Source organism: Erpetoichthys calabaricus, chromosome 8 (assembly GCF_900747795.2).
Source record: "Erpetoichthys calabaricus chromosome 8, fErpCal1.3, whole genome shotgun sequence".
Lineage (NCBI taxonomy): Eukaryota > Metazoa > Chordata > Cladistia > Polypteriformes > Polypteridae > Erpetoichthys > Erpetoichthys calabaricus.
The window spans coordinates 63,832,225-63,853,080 of NC_041401.2; positions in this window are offsets into that span (position 1 = coordinate 63,832,225).

Below are 20,856 nucleotides of genomic sequence, written 5' to 3' on the forward strand. Positions count from 1 at the left end.
TGTTAAATGTTCCTCCTTTGCACTTTCACAATCCTGGGCTTTGCGGATAAGAAACCTCAGAGTGCTGTTGGGCCGACTTGGGGTTCAAGTGCCTCACACCACATTATCTCCATTTTACTGCGCTATAAAATCGGCTTATGACCCCACCAGACAGTGGTGATTTCTAAACCTGCACCTGCCTGCTGATCGAAGCCTCTTAGTCCAATTTGGAATTGCTGGGAGTGGATACAGCCCTGGACCCTGGGCACTGGTGCATCCCCCAATTTGCTCCTGTGTTGCCTTCTGATCTTTAGTATTTCAGTTTTTTTGTTAGTGTTTTACTAGGCTTGTTGCGAATGCCCAGCTGGCATTCAATGTCAAACCCACTTAATCCAAGACAGGGCAGCCTATCCCAGCAGCAGAGGGCACGAGGCAGGAGCGGCACCTATTGAGGTGTGTGCTACGTTAAAGTTAAACGGGACTCACTTGGACTGGATTTCTGCCCCTCTAGCTCCCCCATATCAAACTGACCTGACATTACAGTTTATTTTTTCCAAACCTTAAACAAATCCTAAAACTAAAAACTACTAACTACTAACTACTAACTACTACTACTAACAAATCCTAAAACTAAAAACTAAATTAACCAAAATACATCCCTATATGGAAAAAGCAAAGAAATGACTCACTTTTTGCTCATAATGAAACTCTGCCTGCAAACCACTCACAAATCTATTGAGTGCATAGACCCTCATGGCTATCGACCAGACGTGAGTGCAATCAGCTGAAAATGCTACCAACGTCAAAGTTGCTAATGAACAGTAATAAGGACAAAAAAACTTTAAGTATACATGTTGGCAAATCCCGGAAGAAATGACACAGTACACAAAGACATCCATATTGTTAACTTCTATGTATGGAGACACAAAGACATTTTTGGGAAAAAATGTAAAAAACAAAATTTAAGTTTCATTTCAGTTGAATTCAGTTCACTTTTGTATAGCATGAAGGCAAATTCTATCAGTGGGAAGCACGTAGTAGACATAACAAAAATGGGTCATGATTCTGTCTCAGTATCGCGGGTATTGAAGTTGAACAATGCAATAAATACTCACGTCTCACATAAGTATGATCCTCAGGCTGCCCCTGCTCTCTATGCTCTAGTTCAGTCAGAGCATCTGAAGACCCCTGAAGCATGTTATTCAATGGGCTGTTGTATAGGGCCCTAGGGCGGAGGGCTTCACAACGGCATTTAACTGCAGAAGGGGACATTGCCCCATGGAACATTCACAATAGCGTGGTGCCCAATGATTTTCCATCCTCTGCCTCCTTTCTTTGTGAGACATTGGCAAGAAAAAATCCTGCAGAGTGGAGACTCCATCTCAAAATCTCTCTGGATCAAGGATGTGAGAACACAAGTAGGTGCAGATCTTAACGATTTAATGACACACATTTCCTGAAACTATACACCATTATCTCAAAATTGTGAATACAAAACCAAATATACACACTGAAGGTCCAAAACCTTAGAGAAACAATAGCATCAGCGTCACTGTATCGTTAATTGTACAACGGTAAATGATCAAAGTCAGGGTTTTCTTAAACTCTTTAATCTGAGGACCCAAACCAGGAAATCAGTTCCATACTGACCCTGAGAAGAAAATTCTCATCATAATGACAGCAAAAAATAATAAAGGCCATTAATTAAAAAACAGAAAGCTTTTGTTTCCATTCAAGCATACTTCTTACATGAATATTATTAAAAGAGAAAACTGGAAAGCAAACATATTGTTAACAAAACAATAATTGCCATTCAGAACACAAAGTCGATTTCGGAGATGTATCACTGCCAGTGTAAATGCTTAGTGTAAGCTTCAGTTAAGCTGAGAGAAGTACATTTTTCATTAAAAAGGGTGCGGCACAAGGGCACCCTATTTCAAAATTTGAGGAGGCCTATTTATGGTAAGGTCTTCGTTTTTAGCAGACGTCAATGAGTGGCCTGTTTTCATCTGTAAAGATTATGGAGACAAGTGTCTATTGTTGCCCTTGAGTATGTATGTGTGTGTGTGTGTATGTATGTATGTACAGTATCTATCTATCTATCTATCTATCTATCTATCTATCTATCTATCTATCTATCTATCTATCTATCTATCTATCTTTCAGCTTTGCCCACTCAATGGCTCACATAATACAATACAATACAATACAATACAATACAATACAATACAATAAAATTTATTTTTATATAGCCCAAAATCACACAAGGAGTGCCGCAATGGGCTTTAACAGGCCGTTCCTCTTGACAGCCCCCCAGCCTTGACTCTCAAAGAAGACAAGGAAAAACTACCAAAAAAAAACCTTGTAGGGAAAAAATGGAAGAAACCCTGGGAAAGGCAGTTCAAAGAGAGTCCATTTCCAGGTAGGTTGGACGTTCAGTGGGTGTCAAAATAAAGGGGTCAACACAATACAATACAATACACAGAACAGAACAGAAGTAATCCTCAATACAGTTGTGAGACTTTCCCCGGACGCCACCAGTCGGAAACCACATCTTTATAACAGTCACACGTTTATTTTCCATCAATAAACACAGGTTTTACAGTCCCGAACACCACACACAATGCACACAGCTAATATCACCACAATAAGGGCTTCTCTCTCTCAGTCCTTGGCCGCCTGTCTCCTCCTGGGAGCTTTGTCCTGCTCCCACTCCCGACTCAAACTCCCAGATTCTATGAAGGCGGCACCTTTTATTCCCGCCCGGATGTGCTCCAGGTGGCTGATTACATCCTTCCGGCAGTACTTCCTGGTGTGGCGGAAGTGCTGCCCTTTGCACCAGAAGCACTCCGAGCATCCCTGGCAGGTTCCTCTGCCATCTTGCCAGGTGTGGCGGAAGTAACTATTTCCGGGTTCCTTGAGGTTTAAGGTGCTCCCTGGTGGTGGCCACGGGTCCCAACGGGTTAACCACTTTTCCATCTTCTCCCGTGGTCCTCTCTTAATCCAGGGCGGTTGCCCTCTCGTGGCCCAGAAGCTATACATACCCTCTTCTGGTCCTTCCAGTCATCCCGGCCAGGTAAGGACCCCAGCAATCTGCCACTCAGTATAAAAATAAAAATATTACAGGTATGGAGCCTGTAGTGGGCTGGCGCCCTGCCCGGGGTTTGTTTCCTGCCTTGCGCCCTGTGTTGATTGGGATTGGCTCCAGCAGACCCCCGTGACCCTGTAGTTAGGATATAACGGGTTGGATAATGGATGGATGGACAAGTATGGAGCAGAATTTAACAGTAGATGATATAACATAATATGATTTGGATTTGTTTAGAGTCCTGAAGACCTCAGCCATCAAGCTGCCTCCCCCAATTGGCCATTCCACAGCTGAGACAGCACTGGGCCAGCCAATCCGATGAAAGGACCCCTCTCCATGATCATTCCTGCGATCCCCCATGAGACATGACTTTCCCTTTGGCAGGCAAAACAACTTGGCAGGTGAGCCATGGCACCAAGTGCCACATTTGAGTACCAAGAAGAGAAACAGAATGGATGAGGGTTAGTACCAAATTACAACTATTACGCTACTTATATTTTAATGCTAATGACTAACAACAGAGATGTAGTCTGTACAGTTAATCAGTAGCTCTAGGCAGGGTGTGCTAAACTGAAGTAGTGAGTCTTCAGCCGGGATTTAAAAGCTGAGACCAAAGGGGCATCTCTTATAGTGGCAGGCAGACCATTCCACGGTTTAGGGGCCCTGTAACTAAAAGCTCAACCTCCCACCGTTATTTTATTAATTCTTGGAATCATAAGCAGACCAGCATCTTGAGATCTTAATGTGCGATCTGGTTTGTAAGTCATGATAAGTTCAGACAAGTAAGCCGGACCTTGGCCATTTAAGGCTTTATATGTTTTTTTGAAATCTGCCCTAAACTTAACCGGGAGCCAGTGTAAGGATTTAAGAACTGGAGTTATGTGTTTGTATTTTCTTGTTCTTGTAATAATTCTTGCAGCAGCATTTTGGATTAACTGGAGGCTGTATAAAGAACAATAATTCTTTACATTTATATAGCACTTTTCACACTACTCAAAGCGCTCTCCACACAGGGAGGACCCAGGAAGCGAACCCACAATCTCCTTACTGCAAAGCAGCAGCACTACCACTGTTTCACCTGTGAGGATCTGAACATCTGAACATCCAGTGGACACTGCATTGCAGTAGTCAATCCTACTAGAAATAAATGCATGAATTAATTTCTCAGAATCTTGTTTATTTAGAAAGTGCCTTAATTTCCCAACATTCCCAACACATGCCACCAGAAGCATATGAAAAATGATGTATGAAAGCATTTAAATGATGACAATACTGTGTTAATTATGTTTAGCTCTAACGGTCTGTTTTTTTACATATTGCATGGCAGCCTGTCCAGTTTGCAAATATGAGCCAGCTGTGTTTGGATTTTAGCAGAAAAGGTACAGGAGATCTGCAATTTGTGTCTAACTAGGTGAAAATTGCTTAGGATTTTGCCAAAAGAGTGATTGTTTGGAAAATTGGTGCTTGGGTTTTGAAAATTTTGTTGTTTGGGTGTTGGCAAATAAGAAAAGAAATGCAATGATGCTGTAATCAAAGCATTATTACACAACTGCCGCATAATTAGATATCAATGAACACTATATAGCATGTCTGTAGACAACCCACATTTTTTGGAAAAGGTCCCAGTTGTACATTTTGAAATTGCAGGTCTTTCAGCCTGTCATCGTTTTGCTGAAGTGGGACGTGATAAACTGTCTTTCTGTGCATTCTGTTGTGTGGTACACAGGCTGACCCTTTCATTTCCTTGGAAGATGTTCTTGTCCTCAGTTATCTGAGTTTTGTATTTCTCTTAACCTTCCTAGAATTGTTGGTACAGGCCAGGTCTACAAACACATTCTCCTAATCCTGTGACAAGACTTGGTCCACGGCCATTGGCCTGCTGCCTTTCAGTTCTTTAGAGACTGAGGATGTTTGGCCTTTACAAAATGTTCAGATATTTTCAATGCATCAATGGGGTGAAAGTGTAAAATTTGCAAGAGCGATTAACTGTAAAACAGAGATAACAAGCAATGTAACTGATCTCTTTTCTTCTCTGAGTATCCTGATTATTAAAGCAACCAAGAAGCTGCTCCACTTTGGGTGTACCCTTTGAATGGCTCCTGTCACTGTCATGTCACAACCAAGAACATGGTTGATGATTGCTCCATGTGTCTCATCTAACCACATCCTTGATTGTCAGTTTCAATTTCACCTGAGTGCAGGCAGAGATAGGTGGGTCTGGTCACAAGATGCAAAATAAAGGGTGCACGCTGTCCGGAGACATCATCCCCAGAATTAGAAGTGTCAAACCGTTATCATGTCCTTGCGGAGTTGGGTGGTGTCTCTGACAATTCTGAGGTGGTAGGCAGGGATGAGAAGCCGCAACGGGCCACCTCAAAACTAGTTCCCAGAAAGAGAGAGGTGGTGATAGTTGGGGACTCAGTCATTAGGGGGATTGAACCATAAGTTTGCTCTAGAGACAGAGAGTCTTGCACAGTATGTTGCCTTCCAGGTGCACAGGTGGGAGACCTCCCTGAAAGGGTGGATAGGCTCTTGGCGAGAGTGGGGTTTGGATCAATTGTCATTGTCCATGTTAGAAGAAATGACATAAGGGCAGCATAGTTCTGTGATCAAGATTGAAAGAGTTAGGTGCCGGGCTGAAGAGCAGAAATGACAAGGTAGTCTTCTCTGAAGTTCTGCCTGTCCCACACACCAGTCCGGGTAAGACTGAGGAGATTAGAAGGCTTAACATGTGGCTCAAACCTTGGTGTAAGTTAGTGGGGTATAGGTTTATGGGGCATTGAGATTCCGTTTGGAACAGATGGGATCTGTTCTACCGTGACGGGTTATATCTGAACCAGAGGGGCACCAATGTATTGGGGAGGAGTATGAGTAGGTTATTTGAGGATTGTTTAAACTAATGTAGCGGGGATCAGGGAGTTTAGGACAGGCCAGATTTAGAACTATACGTGGAGGAACAAAAATAGTGTAAAAATAAAAATGTGTAGTAATGTAAATTCTAACTCAACATTTAAATGAAAAGGAGTAACACATTAAAAATAGCTTGTTTTATTGCTAGAATGTATCAAAATAAGGTAAGTGACTTGAAGCTGTATGTAGCAGAGCATAATTATGATATTACAGCAATAACAGAAACCTGGTTAAATGACAAAGACGGGGATGAGTGTAACATAGAGGGATACACGTATTTTAGGAAGGATAGACAGACCAGAAAAGGAGGTGGGGTTGCTGTTTATGCCAAACAGAATTTAAATGCAAGTCCTCTTCAGTTGGACAATGATCCCCATCTTAGTGAAGACATCTGGCTTCACCTGGAAAGCATTAGGGAAAAAGGTCTTATTTTAGGAGTGTGTTATAGACCACCCAATGCAGACAGTAATTTCAACACACATCTTTTTAATAATATCAAAAGGCAAGTTTAAAGGGTGTCAGGCACAAGCGCATAGGGAGCAGCTTAAGGACCCGACGAGCACCTCGAAATCTCATGTCAAGGGACAATGACATTGTACTAACCTTTCTCTCTTTGTTCCCTCAGGAAAAAACGAAGTAACACCACCATGAATTCACCCAGACTCGATAAAATTCAAGACACTTCTGGGTTCCTTCCTTCCCTCTGGTCCCCAACTGATGACGTCACTACCATCCATCTACCACCGCTGCTCCTTCCCAACATTCCATCCACTTCCATTCCCACCCCATCAATTGTCTGCCTGTCATTTGTTTTTTGTCTATGTTCAATGTACGAACTGACCCGGTCTAAAAGAGTTTTTTCAACAGTATATAGGGACGGAAACCCCAAACCTTTATATTCTCTTTTGTGCTTTCTTTACAGTGGCATAGCCGGCAGGATCCAAAGCCTGAAGAATGTCGGAAGGGCAGGATCTGAACACGGTCTTGATGACGGAGCTCCAGAATCTGAAGCTGGAGCAGGCATCTACTAAAGCGGAACTGGCGGAGACCAAGACACAGCTGGCGGCAGTGGAAGTGGTAAAGCCGGAGCCCGCATGGCCTCCACTTCCTCCAATCGTCCCGCTTGCGGAGTCATACGATATTGAATCATATTGTGGGGAACAGCCCGAACACAGACAGGTAGACATGTTGGTTTCACCACACACACGTTTATTATACACTATATACATTTCTCAGTGAGCACAAACCCAGTGCCGCAGTACCAATCACCCCTCAAGTCCTTGGCCACAACACAATGCCTTCTCACAGTCTCTGGTCCGCCTCCACTCCTCTCCACCAAGCTTCGTCCACTTCCACCCGACTTCCACCCGACTCTTGCCAATGACTGGAGGGAGGCGGCCCCTTTTATGCACCCCGGAAGGACTCCAGGTGCATCCTGAGGAGCTTCTGTAGCCACACTCCTGTGTGGTGGAAGCTCTGGCTGTGCACCTGGAAGCAGTTTGGGTGTCCCCGCTTCCCTTCCCCCCCCAGCACTTCCGGGTGTGGCGAAAGTACTGAGGTCCAGGGCTCCAAAGGCATTGGGGCACCCCCTGGCGGTGACCACGGGCCCCTACAGGGTTGAGCTTCCAAGCTCTGTACCCGTGGCCCCCAAAGCAACCAGGGCGGGCGTCCCCTCGTGTTCTGGGGAAGGCGTAAGCCCTCTGCCGGTTCTCTGGGGTGTCCCGGCCGGGTCGCCCCCCCCCCAGCCACCTGTGACAATTGGTACAGTGGATCGAGACTGTTATTTTAAAATGAGTTCATCAAGGACACATGGACACAGTTGGAAACTTGTTGAGGGTAAATTTCGCACAAACATTAGGAAGTTTTTCTTTACACAAAGAACCATAGACACTTGGAATAAGCTACCAAGTAGTGTGGTAGACAGTAAGACTTTAGGGACTTTCAGAACTCAACTTGATGTTTTTTTAGAGGAATTAAGTGGTTGAATGGCCTGTTCTCGTCTGATTGTTCTAAAGTTCTAATGTTTGTTTTCTGTGATGTTACTGTTTTCTCATTGGCTGATTGCACCTGTAGATTAATGTGTGAACAATAGAGCTTTTTGGAGTTTAACTGTTACCACAGTGTATGTTATTTGCGTTTCATTGCAGTGATTGTGCTGATTATGCCTTGTGCATAGGAGATTTGCAGTGTGTGTGTGTGCACGTGTGTGTGTGTGTGTGTGTGTGTGTGTGTGTGTGTGAAGTGATTACAGCCTAATGTTTTGCCAAAGGAGCTGTTCTTTTGGGAAATGAGGAAATGGTTTAAGGAATTGTAATCAAAGCATCAATTTTAGTGTATTAGTGACTGTTAAAAAAACTGTAAATGAAACCAAAGCGAGGTAGCCGGCTCAGTTTTTTCTGTCCTCCCCTTGCAGTGCAGCCCTGCTTGCACTTCAGGATTGGGCACTTGACTTTTAACAGGCTGTCAAAATGCAAGTCTTTTCTCCATTACTATGAAAAATAAAGGCGAGGCTCAATTGTTGGTGGGGACGTCGAGGGCTCTGGGGACGGCGACTGATGGCTGTTTGAGGACAGCTGAAGAATCTGCTGTCACCCTCAGTGAGTGGCAGGCAGGCGAGCCGACTTCCTCAGATTAAAACTCACATTCGCCTCAGACCACAGCTGCTGGGCTCTCGTTGCGAATTTTTTATTATTGTTCTCTGAGGAGACTGATTTTCTCCCCCACCGCCCTTCAACAAGGAGCCAAATCTGTTATTATACATCATTATTTGTCAGCATTCTGAAAGCTTAGCATCTTCACATTCCCAGTGAGTTCTGATGGCGGCACTGTGTGTCTCCCTGAGAAACGAACACATGAGAGAGAGAGAGAGAGAAGGAAAGGAAGAGCCGCAGCCTCCACCGAGTGCCGATGATTGCTTTATTTGAAGAATTATTGAAAAATGGAATGTGTGAAAGGGGGTCCTAAGGTTAAAGAACAAGATATCAGGGCAGTGGCAAATCCAGTGTGAAGGTCCAATACAAATCATATGGTCTCCTTGGATGACCCATCAAGTATAATGTCTTAAGCCATAAGCCAGTGTGGAACCTTAGTTCAGCTAACATCTCCCTGTAGGTCTTACACTGGAAGCCCTCTGTCCCAGTGGCTTAGGATTTAAAACCAGCAAGCAACAAGTTCAAGTTCCACTGTAGCTAATGGTGACCAGTTCTTGTTCAGTTCGCCTCATTGTAACCCTGACCATTTGTCTCTGCTCAGGAATTCACTCAAGGTGGCACCCCACTTAGCAATTTGTCCTCCCAGGGGATGTTGGCAGCAGGGCTCAAACTCGTGGCCTTGGGATTATACAGCAGCCTCCTCTGCCATCGCACCAATGAAGATCTCCTTTACCAGAACTAGATAAGCTTGCTGACTGGGTGGTCCCGGGTATGTAGCCAGCCTCTCCATTTAGGATCTGAGTGACATGTCACCAGTGAGGACAAGCAACGCTATGTCTTGGAAAGCAGCCAGCCTCTGGATGACACTCCACTACTGCCAACAGAGAGGCCCTCGCCACACTGAGATGTCGACGGGTGTAAACCCTTGTGTTTAATGGGCCACCCTGTCTACCCTGACTGCTCACTAAGATGACATGACTTGTCTCGGACCTTCACATAGGACGTGACCCCAGAGCCTACTCTTGTTCTTTAACCTTCCCATTCCTGTCTTCCAGTGGGTCACCTGGCTGACATCTTGAAACTGTGACCACAGGCTATGCCACCAATGGCCTAAGGCAGGGCTACTCAATTACCAGCTCACTTAGGCCGGATTTTCAAACCAAGAAACTGAGCTGGGCCAGTAAGCAGCAGGTAAAGACACATTTTAAAGCAACACAAATGAACGGATTAAAAAACAAGTCATGTTTACTCATAGTTTACCTTTTACATTTGCTCACATCTGACCCAGGCACGTCAACAAGTGCATAAAAAACAATAAAAAGCTAAACCTGCACAGAATCTGAGGTAGCAGCAATACCTTTTTTCTACTTTTGAAATAAAAAAAATTAAAAATGTTGGTCATATCTGATCCAAGCACATCTCAAAGTGCTTAAAATCAAAAATGTGCACAGTATTAGCCATAACATTTGTTTCTCTTTTGAAATACAATAAACATTTCTGCTCATAATCTGACTTAGGCACATCTCAAAGTGCATACAATCAAAAAAGGGCATAGTATTAGCAATAACATTTTTTTCCCTTTTGAAATAAAATAAATATTTTAGTTATATAAAAATAACCATCCCCGTGACCCTGTGTTCGGAATTCAGCGGGTTGGAAAATGGATGGATGGATGAAAAATAACCGTTTTTATATGCACGTTTTTCTCACTAGTTAAAACCCTTTGCGCTCCACGCTGGACATGAATCCAGTATCTTTTTAATGCAAGGCAGCAGCCCTCCGATTGCGTCACTGCATAAATATGACCCAACTCCGCACAAAGTCATTTACCAAAGTAAAAGAAACTATCAGCGCCATCAAAGCTGCCAGGGCACAAACCCATAAGAAGTGATAAGAGTGACTAACACACACGTGTTACCACATCTACGGCACATTGAGGGAACACAGGGTCATTTTCAATCACAACGTGTGTGTTGATATTGTGACGTGTCTCGCTGCTGCGTGGGCTCTGGTAGGGGGGGTCTTTGGGGGGGAAGCACTTTAAGCGGGCACAGGGCACCTCCCTAGAGAGAGCTGAGTGACAGGATCAGGGTGGGAGAGGAGCGAATTTAAAAAAGAGAGAAGCGGCTCTTTCTGCAGGTGGTCACAGTATCATAGACTACTACCACTTGTCGTAGACGCACAACAACGCGTTGCATTGTGGGTTGAATATTGGTAGGCTACATGGAGTACTACCTAAGGAATTTCAGAAGACTCACGAAATGTGTTTATCTCAGAGTTTTTGGTGGGATCACAGGCTGGACTACTCAGAGGTTGGTTCTGGGCCACCATTTGAATAGGCTTGGAAACCAACCAGGTGCAGACTCCCAGGAGGCCACCTGCCAGAGTCCCCTTGTCCCCCACTAAGCTATAAATGTGCCCTGTAACACAGAAAACAAAGATTTAAAGTCAGTCTGCCCCTGGTTCACGTATCATTTTAGCCACCGACTCTCTTGATCAAGTTCCTTTCCCCTCCATGTGACCTTCTGTGTATTTTGGGTACAATAAGTCATTGTGAGGAGGAAATAAATCAGGAGATAATTAGCAGAGCAAAAGGATGAAGTCTAAGAAAGGCAAAGTTCTTAACGGGAAAGACAAAGAGATTGTGGCAGGTAAAACTGAAGGACCGGGACAACTTAGTAACACAGGGACAGAAATGAGGTGAAAACCAAAATGAGAATTCCTGGCATTTGGCCTAATTGGAAATGAAGATTAGTGCCACTAAGATCACAAGATGTAGGGGCGTAATATTGAACCTACCGCGAGCTGTGATTTGTATAGCAGACGTCCCAGTGACATTAATAACCACCAATCTCGTAACAGCATGAGCAGGAACATGACGACACATGGCCAGTGTGGTGCTGAGTAAACAAACAAAGTGAGATATTTAAAATGAAAATAAAAATAAAAAGTAATGTCTGAAATGAAATCTCCATGTATAAAAACTCCATATCTCTCTAATATAAAAGGATATCCTGGGATGAGACTTTCTTGGAGATAATTTCAACTCCCACAAGAGATAATTTCAGGTCCTGCGAGACGAGACTTTTCCTCTCAAACATTTACAACCACACCCACGGTCCACTCACTTTTCATTGCACTCTCAGCTCCTAGCGAGGTCAGAAATAAAAGACAAAGAGTAGAAGACAAAGTAGAACATTGTAAAGAGGTTCAAAGAACCTCTGAGGGGCTACTCCCCCGGCATAAAATCGAAAGGCTGATGGTGGTCCTGCAGCAGTGACATAGTGGTGGCCTGACCTCCCGAGGCTCCACTCACAGAAAACAAGAAGCATAGGCAAACTCTTCAGAAACGTCCAAAGACTTTGTTGGACAGTTACCTTATCAAAAGATCTTGACTAGACATTGTTCTCCTCTCTTTCTAAATGAATCTTAGCCTGGAGAGGTCTTTTAATTTTTTTACATTTAAGTTGACCCACTTAAAGGATTTCCAGTGCTGTATCTATCAATAAAAGGTGTCATTTTGCTTGACTTCTCACTACAAACATAACATTGCTAAGATAAATTACATCTCTCTATTATATAAAAAAATCCTGAGACGAGACGTGATTTTTTCAGAGAGATACTTTCACGTCCCACACCCGGGGCCGGAAATAAAAGACAAAGAGTTGATGACAAAGTAGAACGTTGTAAAGAGGTTCAAAAACATTGGCGCGATACACATGCAGAGCAAGTCAGAGATAATGAAATTACTAAAATTTGAAAGTCTCAAAAAAATGATAGTAAAGATCACATTAGCGCTAACAAACGGAAACTATTACTCGGTGAAATAACGGAACAGTGAAAAGAGATCGAATTTATGGACATAGGTGATATGACAGAAGGATGTAGATATTGTTCACATTTAAACTTTAAGTCGGAGACTTGTAGATCGTCTAATTCATGTTGCCACCAGGGAAAAGTAGTGTTTCTTCCCATTGAAGAGGTGTATCCGCGAGAATTAAAAGATTTGTTGTTTGGTGAAAGTGAAATCCACATACACGAGCGGCAGAGAAACAAATTGTCTGGCACGTAGCGCAGGCCGGGGGTTTGGCGAGCGAAGTATAGAAGCATAGAAAACAAAAAAACCATATGAAAGTGGCTAAATATTACAACACAGAAGTCTTGTAAGTGAGTGACATGGGGTCTGAATCCCACAACTCCCACACTATCCTTCAGCAGTGACAGGTGACTGTCACCCAGGTAAGCACTGCAGGGTGTACATGTGAATCAAGGCTAATAATTTAGGCATTTCCAGAATAACCATGTCTGCCAGTATAAAAAGAACCGTAAAGGTTAAAGTACCACTTGTGAACACTTTGACGTGACAAAACACGCCCAGGTATACTTTGAAAGTCTCTGCCATCCTTCTGGTCAGAAGGTGTACTTTCCTTGCTGCCAGTCAGGCTGGTGCCATTCATGCCACTGGTCTCGTCTGTGGCAGACAGCCAGGGATTTTGCCCCACTGGGACGCCTGGATCAAGGAAGACCTGGGAGAGGGACAACATCTCCCCTGGACGCAAGAGGGCAGCCCCCCTGATTTCTATCAAGGGCCACTGATACGGAGCTTGGAAGCTCAACCCTGTGGGGGTCCTTGGCCCAACCAAGGGGCTGCCTGGATGGTTCCTGAGCCCTGGAGGACAGCACTTCCGCCACACCAGGAAGTGCTGCCACTCCAGGAACTGTGTATGCCCGGAGTGCTTCCGGGTGCAAGGGCAGCACTTCTACCACACCAGGAAGTGCTGCTGGAAGACCAACATCAAGCACTTGGAGCACATCCGGGGCATGATAAAAGGGGCTGCCTCACTCCATTCAGAGAGCCAGAGTTGGGAGGAGGAAGACGGAGCTTGTGAGGAAGGAGTGGAGGCAACCGAGGAGAGGAAAAAGGACTGAGTAACTGTGTTAGTTGGCGGAACCACTGTAAATAATAGTATACATAAACAGCGTGTGTTTTGGACATTGGTGTCGTGTCGGTCTGTGGCTGGGCTAGCTTGTTACACGTACAATCCCAGGAGGCCCTGGCTGACAGCCTAGCCAGTCAAGATCTGAATTCTAGTTACCACAATATTTTCTTGAAAAACCTAGTAATGGGTACAGAGTGATTTTTAACACCATAAACTTGTTTTAAAATCCATTTTCAAGGATGACCCCCCCCCCCCCCCCCCCCAATTCTGATTCTATGGATTCCAGGGGGTCCAAATGATTAATTGAGGAATTCCAGTCCCCCTATTTCACAACTTCATTATGAGAACTGGTGTCCTGTTCAGATTTGTTTGCTGCCTTGCATCTGATGTTACCAGGATATGCTGTGCCCCCCCACCACTCTGAGGTGTATTAATTATACCGCAGTGTACAACTCTCAGCAGCTCCCTTATTGTGACCCTTAATAAGGTTTGAAACTTTCAGGCGCTGGGTTTAAATTCTACGCTGGCCACTTGTTTATTTCTTCCCTTTGTGACTTTTACAGCTGCTCTCAGTTTAAAAGAAGCAGTCGCCAAGTTCAAAGTAGCCATCTCTCACTTTGGCCATGTTCTTTGCACCTCTCGGTGACTCGGTGTGTGGCAACAGCAGTCCCCAGCTTTGAATTCAATCTCAGCCGCTGTCACCAGTTGGTTTCTTTGTCCATTTCCCATCACCATCCTGGGACCTTTACGATATCTGGGATTTGATCAGCACTTGCTTACAAAAAAGGCTATGCTATCTTCACTCAATAAACCCTGGCATTTGAATCCACTGGTTTCCATTAAGTGAAGTTGCCAGGTTTCTGAGGTGCTTGCCTAAGCCTGTTTCCCTCAGTTGAGATCGCTGATTTTCAATGACAGAAACCCTCTATGTGCTAATAGAGTAGCCATGTATGGCTCTCATTTGATCCCGGGTTCTGTCAATTTATTCCTAGTGTGGCCAAGTTGGTCAAAAGCAATGACAGCAGAAGCCTCCCATTTGCGGTTCCTGTTCTGTCTCCATTGCCAGCGTGTCTAACTTGGTGAAGGCAGTAAGTTCATTTAAGGGTTTTGAAATCAAAAAGCGTTTGTTTCAAATCCCTCAGTTTGTTGGACTCTTCAATAGAAGTAACAGGTAATCCATGTGGCTCCTGCTTCAACACCCACTTCAGCTGTCATTTGTGTGTCCCCAAGTCCCTGTTCTGCACATCTGGCGTGTGCTCTTCATTTTTTTCTCGAATTGAGATCATGAACTCCGACAATCGGGCCTGCCTGCTGTCTGAAGGTCGTGAAGTCGTACTTCTCATTAAATTTTGAAAATCCCACCGGGGCGTATCTGGCTGATGGAGAACAAAGCAGCTTGTGAGGATGGCGACTGAATACACATATTGAGCAGCCATCCCAGCCCCATGTTTAAACTGTATTGATTGTGGTTTATAAAGCACTTGAATAGGCTGCCATTTCCATGCTTTTAATTAATCCTCTTTGGAATGGGGTGCTGATAATGTGTACTGGGCCGCTCTCTTCACTTCATCAGCTTCTCTCTTTCTGTTTCCCCCCAATGCTTGCTTATCTTATTTGACAGATTTCCAGGACTTGCGACAGAATTACAGATCGTGAAAGTAATCTGTTTTGATGATCCAGAGAGCAGAGAAGCAGCCGTCTAGACGCTCCTGCAGCACCATGGCTGCTTTATTAGAATAATTCGATGTCACCTGTTAGTCATCTGTTTGGTGATCTGACGGCAGACTTCAGCTTTTTACGATAAGGAGGTTTGATCTGTAAACATGAAAAGGATCTGACAGAGTGCTAAAGTGGCCCTTGAACCCTGAAGACATGTAGACCCACCTGCAGACAGTAAGGGTTTCCATACTGTATGACAAAGTGGGCATTGCCCATTTTGCTAGGCTGTTAGTGGCAGCACAGATTTAACAGGAATGGAGAAATCCACTTTCACCCCCAATCTGAATTCCTGAATGAACTCTAAAGTGGATGGATAAACTTTGGTCTGACACCTCTGCAGAGACTACTTTAGACAAAACGGGGCACAAGTGGACATTCATTTAAGACTTGAATGTGAAATAATCAGCCTTGACACACACAAAAAGGTTTGGGGCAGCCACCCGTATATTATGCCTGACATGCAAAAGGGTATGAAAAGTCACACTGAAGTGTACAGGCTAGAATCCAAGATTGAACTGAGGTATGCTGATATTGTTCAGTCTTTTAAAGCAGGGAATGGAAGTGATGTCATCAAGGTCCGGAACCGGAAGTGAGGTTACCCTTGGGGCCGGAACTGGAAGTGATGACATCTTTGGGCCCGGAAACGAAAGTGCCGTCCTCCTTGTGGCCTCAGGCAGAATTATGCGTATTTGGTCTACAGAAACAACAGAAGAAAATTTAGTACACTCCGCCACCCCCTGGCCTGGCATGGAATTACCTTCATTTGGTCCATTCAGCTTCCTGCTATGTGCACATATGCGACAACTTGTAACATCAATCAATTAATTCTCTTAAATCAGACACAATTCCCTATATTTATTTGACATCCCTGGGTGTTATAACTGGGAATCCCAAAATCTTCCATAAATGCCCACTAGAAGGGGGGGTCTACCACTTAGTAATGAAGGCAAACACAGGTTCTTAATAAAACAAAGTTTATTTTCACAAATTAGACAGGAGTCCCTGTGGACTATGATGTTTGCTGATGACATTGTGATCTGTAGCGATAGTAGGGAGCAGGTTGAGGAGACCATGGAGAGGTGGAGATATACTTTAGAGAGGAGAGGAATGAAGGTCAGTAGGAAGAAGACAGAATACATGTGTGTAAATGAGAAGGAGGTCAGTGGAATGGTGAGGATGCAGGGAGTAGAGCTGGCAAAGGTGGAGGAGTTTAAATACTTGGGATCAACAGTACAGAGTAATGGGGATTGTGGAAGAGAGGTGAAAAAGAGTGCAGGCAGGGTGGAATGGGTGGAGAACAGTATCAGGAGTGATTTGTGAGAGATGGATATCAGCAAGAGTGAAAGGGAAGGTCTACAGGATGGTAGTGAGACCAGCTATGTTATATGGGTTGGAGACGGTGGCACTGACCAGAAAGCAGGAGACAGAGCTGGAGGTAGCAGAGTTAAAGATGCTAAGATTTGCATTGGGTATGACGAGGATGGACAGGATTAGAAATGAGTACATTAGAGGGTCAGCTCAAGTTGGACGGTTGGGAGACAAAGTCAGAGAGGCGAGATTGCGTTGGTTTGGACATGTGCAGAGGAGAGATGCTGGATATATTGTGAGAAGGATGCTAAGGATAGAGCTGCCAGGGAAGAGGAAAAGAGGAAGGCCTAAGCGAAGGTTTATGGATGTGGTGAGAGAGGACATGCAGGCAATGGGTGTAACAGAGGAAGATGCAGAGGACAGGAAGATATGGAAGAAGATGATCCGCTGTGGCAACCCCTAACAGGAGCAGCTGAAAGAAGAAGATTTTCACAAAACATGCTCTGTCACACTATGAAGCCCTAAAGAGCACAAACGTCATAAAGGAGTTGCCAGCAAGGCAATCCAAAGCAAACAAAGTCCCAACACAGAATCTAAAAAAAGGTCAAAAAGCAGAGCAGAAGGTCAAAAATCCAAAACATCCAAGAATAACAATAAACATAAGCAAACTCACCAACTCCCTAGTGCATTCTCCATGAACTGTGGGAGACCCTCCGGTTTTATAAGGTGACGGGCAGTTCCTGGTGGTGATTTGTAGGTAGACCCGCCTTATGGGGGACCAAGAATGAAGAAAAGAGACATAAAACATGAATCTGAACCCCAGCCAGGGGAGGAATCCAGGAAGTGGAGGAATGATGATGTGTTGAAATGTTCACTGAGTCACTGACTGCAAAATAAACCTTTACAGCCAAACGTTTGTGGATACCTGACAGGCACACCTATATGAGCTTGTTGGAAATCCCTTTCCAAAATCATGGGCATTGAGATACAGTTAATGTCCCAATCTCGTGTACCAACCTACGCTGTTCTGTGGTGGCTTTCCACAAGACTGGGGAGTGTCGGTGGCACTGTGTGACCATTCAGTCAAATGAGTACTTGTGAGGTCAGGTACTGATGTTGACCTCACAATCAGCATTCCAATTCATTCAAAAGTATTTAAGATGGCTGAGGTCAGGGATCTGTGCAGGCCACTCAGGTCCCTTTATATCTTTAAGGACATGGCTCTGTGCACAGGGACACAGTTATGATGGGACATACTGTACAAAGACCTTCCCCAAACTGTTACCACAATGTTGGAAGCACACGGTTGTTTTCAAATGTCTTTAATTGCTGTGGCATTAATGGTATCCTTCACTGGGACCAACAGGCCTACCCCATACCCTAATAAACAACCTGTTCCTTTTAGGGGGCGATATAGCTCCCTAGTTGGAATAAGTTCTTTTGTAATTGCTGCGTTTTAAGTAACTGAAAACTATATAGATATAATATTAAAAGGTGATATCCCTCCCATAGTGATACGGCGGTAAAAATCACATAAGAGAAAATAACTTAGCTTTCTTTACTGGCAATTTACGCGGCATTACAGACATGAAGCCATAGCAAAGACAATACCAAGGTGGGATTTTGATCTATACAGTCTGCCATCTTTTGTCGCTGCGCTGGAAGGCTTTTCAGGACGGATGACGATATCACCCATCCGTCCATCGGCTTCAAAGTGTTTGGCTGGTGTCCAGTTTTTTATACTGGTTCCTCCACGTCAGCAAATAGTCCATTTCCAAACATGGAAAGAAGATTTTGTGCTGACAGAGGACAGATGTATACTATTCTGTCTTTAGGCTGACTATACATTCCTCCAGCTGTCTTTGTCTATCTTGTCCTATGCTTGGCTCTGCAATTCTAAATGCTGAGCCCCTTTGTACTAAATCTGGCTCAGCTAAGCATGTACAAAGAAAAGAAAAACAGATTTAAAATGTCTGCACAGAGACAGTGACATTAAAATTAATATTATAACAAACTTCTTATAACACAACCCCAGACCATTATCAGACCTCCACCAAACTTTACAGTTGGCACTATGCAGTCCAGAATGTAGCCTTCTCCTGGCCTCCACCAAAGGCAGACTCGTTCATCAGACTTCGAGATAGCAAAGTGTTTGTTGATCCCGCTAGAGAACACGTTTCCACTGATCCAGAGTCCAATGGTGGGGAACTTTATACGACTCCAGCTGATGCTCTTTGCGTTGCGCACAATAATCTTTGGCTTTTGTTTAGCTGTTTGGCCATGGACACCCATTTCATGAAGCTCCCCACACACAGTTCCTTGCTGGTGTTGCTTCTGAGGACGTTTGGAACTCTGTTGTGAGTAACGTAATTGGTAATTGTTACGCGCTGTGATCTTCAGCACTAAGTGGCCCCGCTCTCTGTGGTCTACCACTTTGTGACTGAGCTGTCGTTACTCCATGATGCTTCCACTTCACAGTATTAGCAGTTACAGTTGGCTCGGGCAGATATAGCAAAGCAGAATATTCACGTAGTGACCTGTGGCAAAGGTGGCATCCCATGACAGAGCCACGCTTACAGTTGCTGAGCTCTTCAGTACTACCCATTCTGCTGTCGATGCTTGTCAATGGAGATTGCATGGCTGTGCTCTTGATTGTATGCCGTGGTAACAACTTGTGCAGCTGAAACAGCTAAAACTCAGTCATTTGGAGGAGTGCCCACATACTGCAGGCCATATAGTGTATCTACCTTGTAGCAGTCCGCTGCTGCTAAGATTCTTGGAACGCACCCAGCCTTGACCCAACCCACACACACTCACAGGCAGAGACACGAAACCAACAAATGAATAACTAATATATTAAATGGAAAATCCAATACAACCAACAACAGTTGGACAAACCTCTCCTTTCCCTTACGGCAATACAATTTTAACACAACAATGAACCATAACAATAAACACTCGCTACAATGTCCTTATACGGTCCAATGCGGCAACAGCAGATGACAATCCCAGGAACAACTTACGTAATAAATGAATGAAACAGTCTTACCGGTAGTCCTGAGAGGCGAGGGGTGAGATTTGCAGGTGGGCTCCTTTTGAAGACGCATGACAATTAATCCACCACTATACACACAACAGGCAGACACGAGACAGTTCATTTATCCTAACGGGAAATGACATTTCAGTAGACACATCGGGCGAATTACACAAAAACACAGCTCCCCTGTTGCTCCGCGGGTCCCTTTTTCATCTTTCCTGCTGGCCTTCCTCATCCCCAGCAGCCTCTGCTCCCGCTTTAGTCATCCAATGATGGTGATCCCCTTTGGGGTGATGGGAAATTGAGTTCTTACCACTGTGTATTTCATATCTGTCTGTGTAAGGCAGGGATATCATAAGTGACAAGTTCAAGATGAGGTTCACCCCGTCCTATCTTGGCAGGGCAGTCACCTCTAGGATTACGGCTCTTTCCTTTTTCCCTATGGATGTGTTGGGTCCCACCATTTAAGTCAGTAGCTCTGCTTCACTGCCTGTTGTTGGGTTTCAGGAGGCATTTACTCAAATGCCGCACTCTCATATGGCTTCGGCTCTTAGTCTTGTAGTGCCATTTGCAGTAGTGAATTCAATTTTATAGAATTTAGTTTATTTTTGTATAGTGCTCTTCATTGATTGTAGTGCAAACGCAGAGCACGGTTAAAAATTCTCAGGTAGATTTTACAAATTGCTACACGTAAAAACACAGATTTGTTAAAGCACACAGAAACCGATTAATATAAATGAAAACCAACAATATCTGTCCATTAATTAACTGCTGAAATGTGTGGCCAGTTGATGACAAAGGAGAGGAAAACAAAAACTCCAGTCGGCAGTATCCCTGGAGAATATAAACCTCTGGGGGTCCACAGTCAGTTATAAGAGAGAAAAATCAAAGACTAATTTAGACACCATGATAGTCAGAGTGACCTCGGCCAAGTGGACATCCAACAACAACATTTATTTATTGTGGCACCCAGCTGGGATTCCTACCCTGCCTGGGAGTCCGAAGAGGAGGCAGTGTGGTTGGCCTGGACTTTGGGGAAGATTGGGGTTTGTGGAGCACTTAAAGACTTGTAAATATTAGTAGTGTAAATAAACGTGTGGTGGTGATTAAAACATGTCTGCCTGTCTGTGTCCAGGGCTCGTTCCACATTATATAGCACATTTTCATACAAAAAAGTAGCTCAATGTGCTTTACATAATGAAGAAAAGAAAAATAAAAGACAAA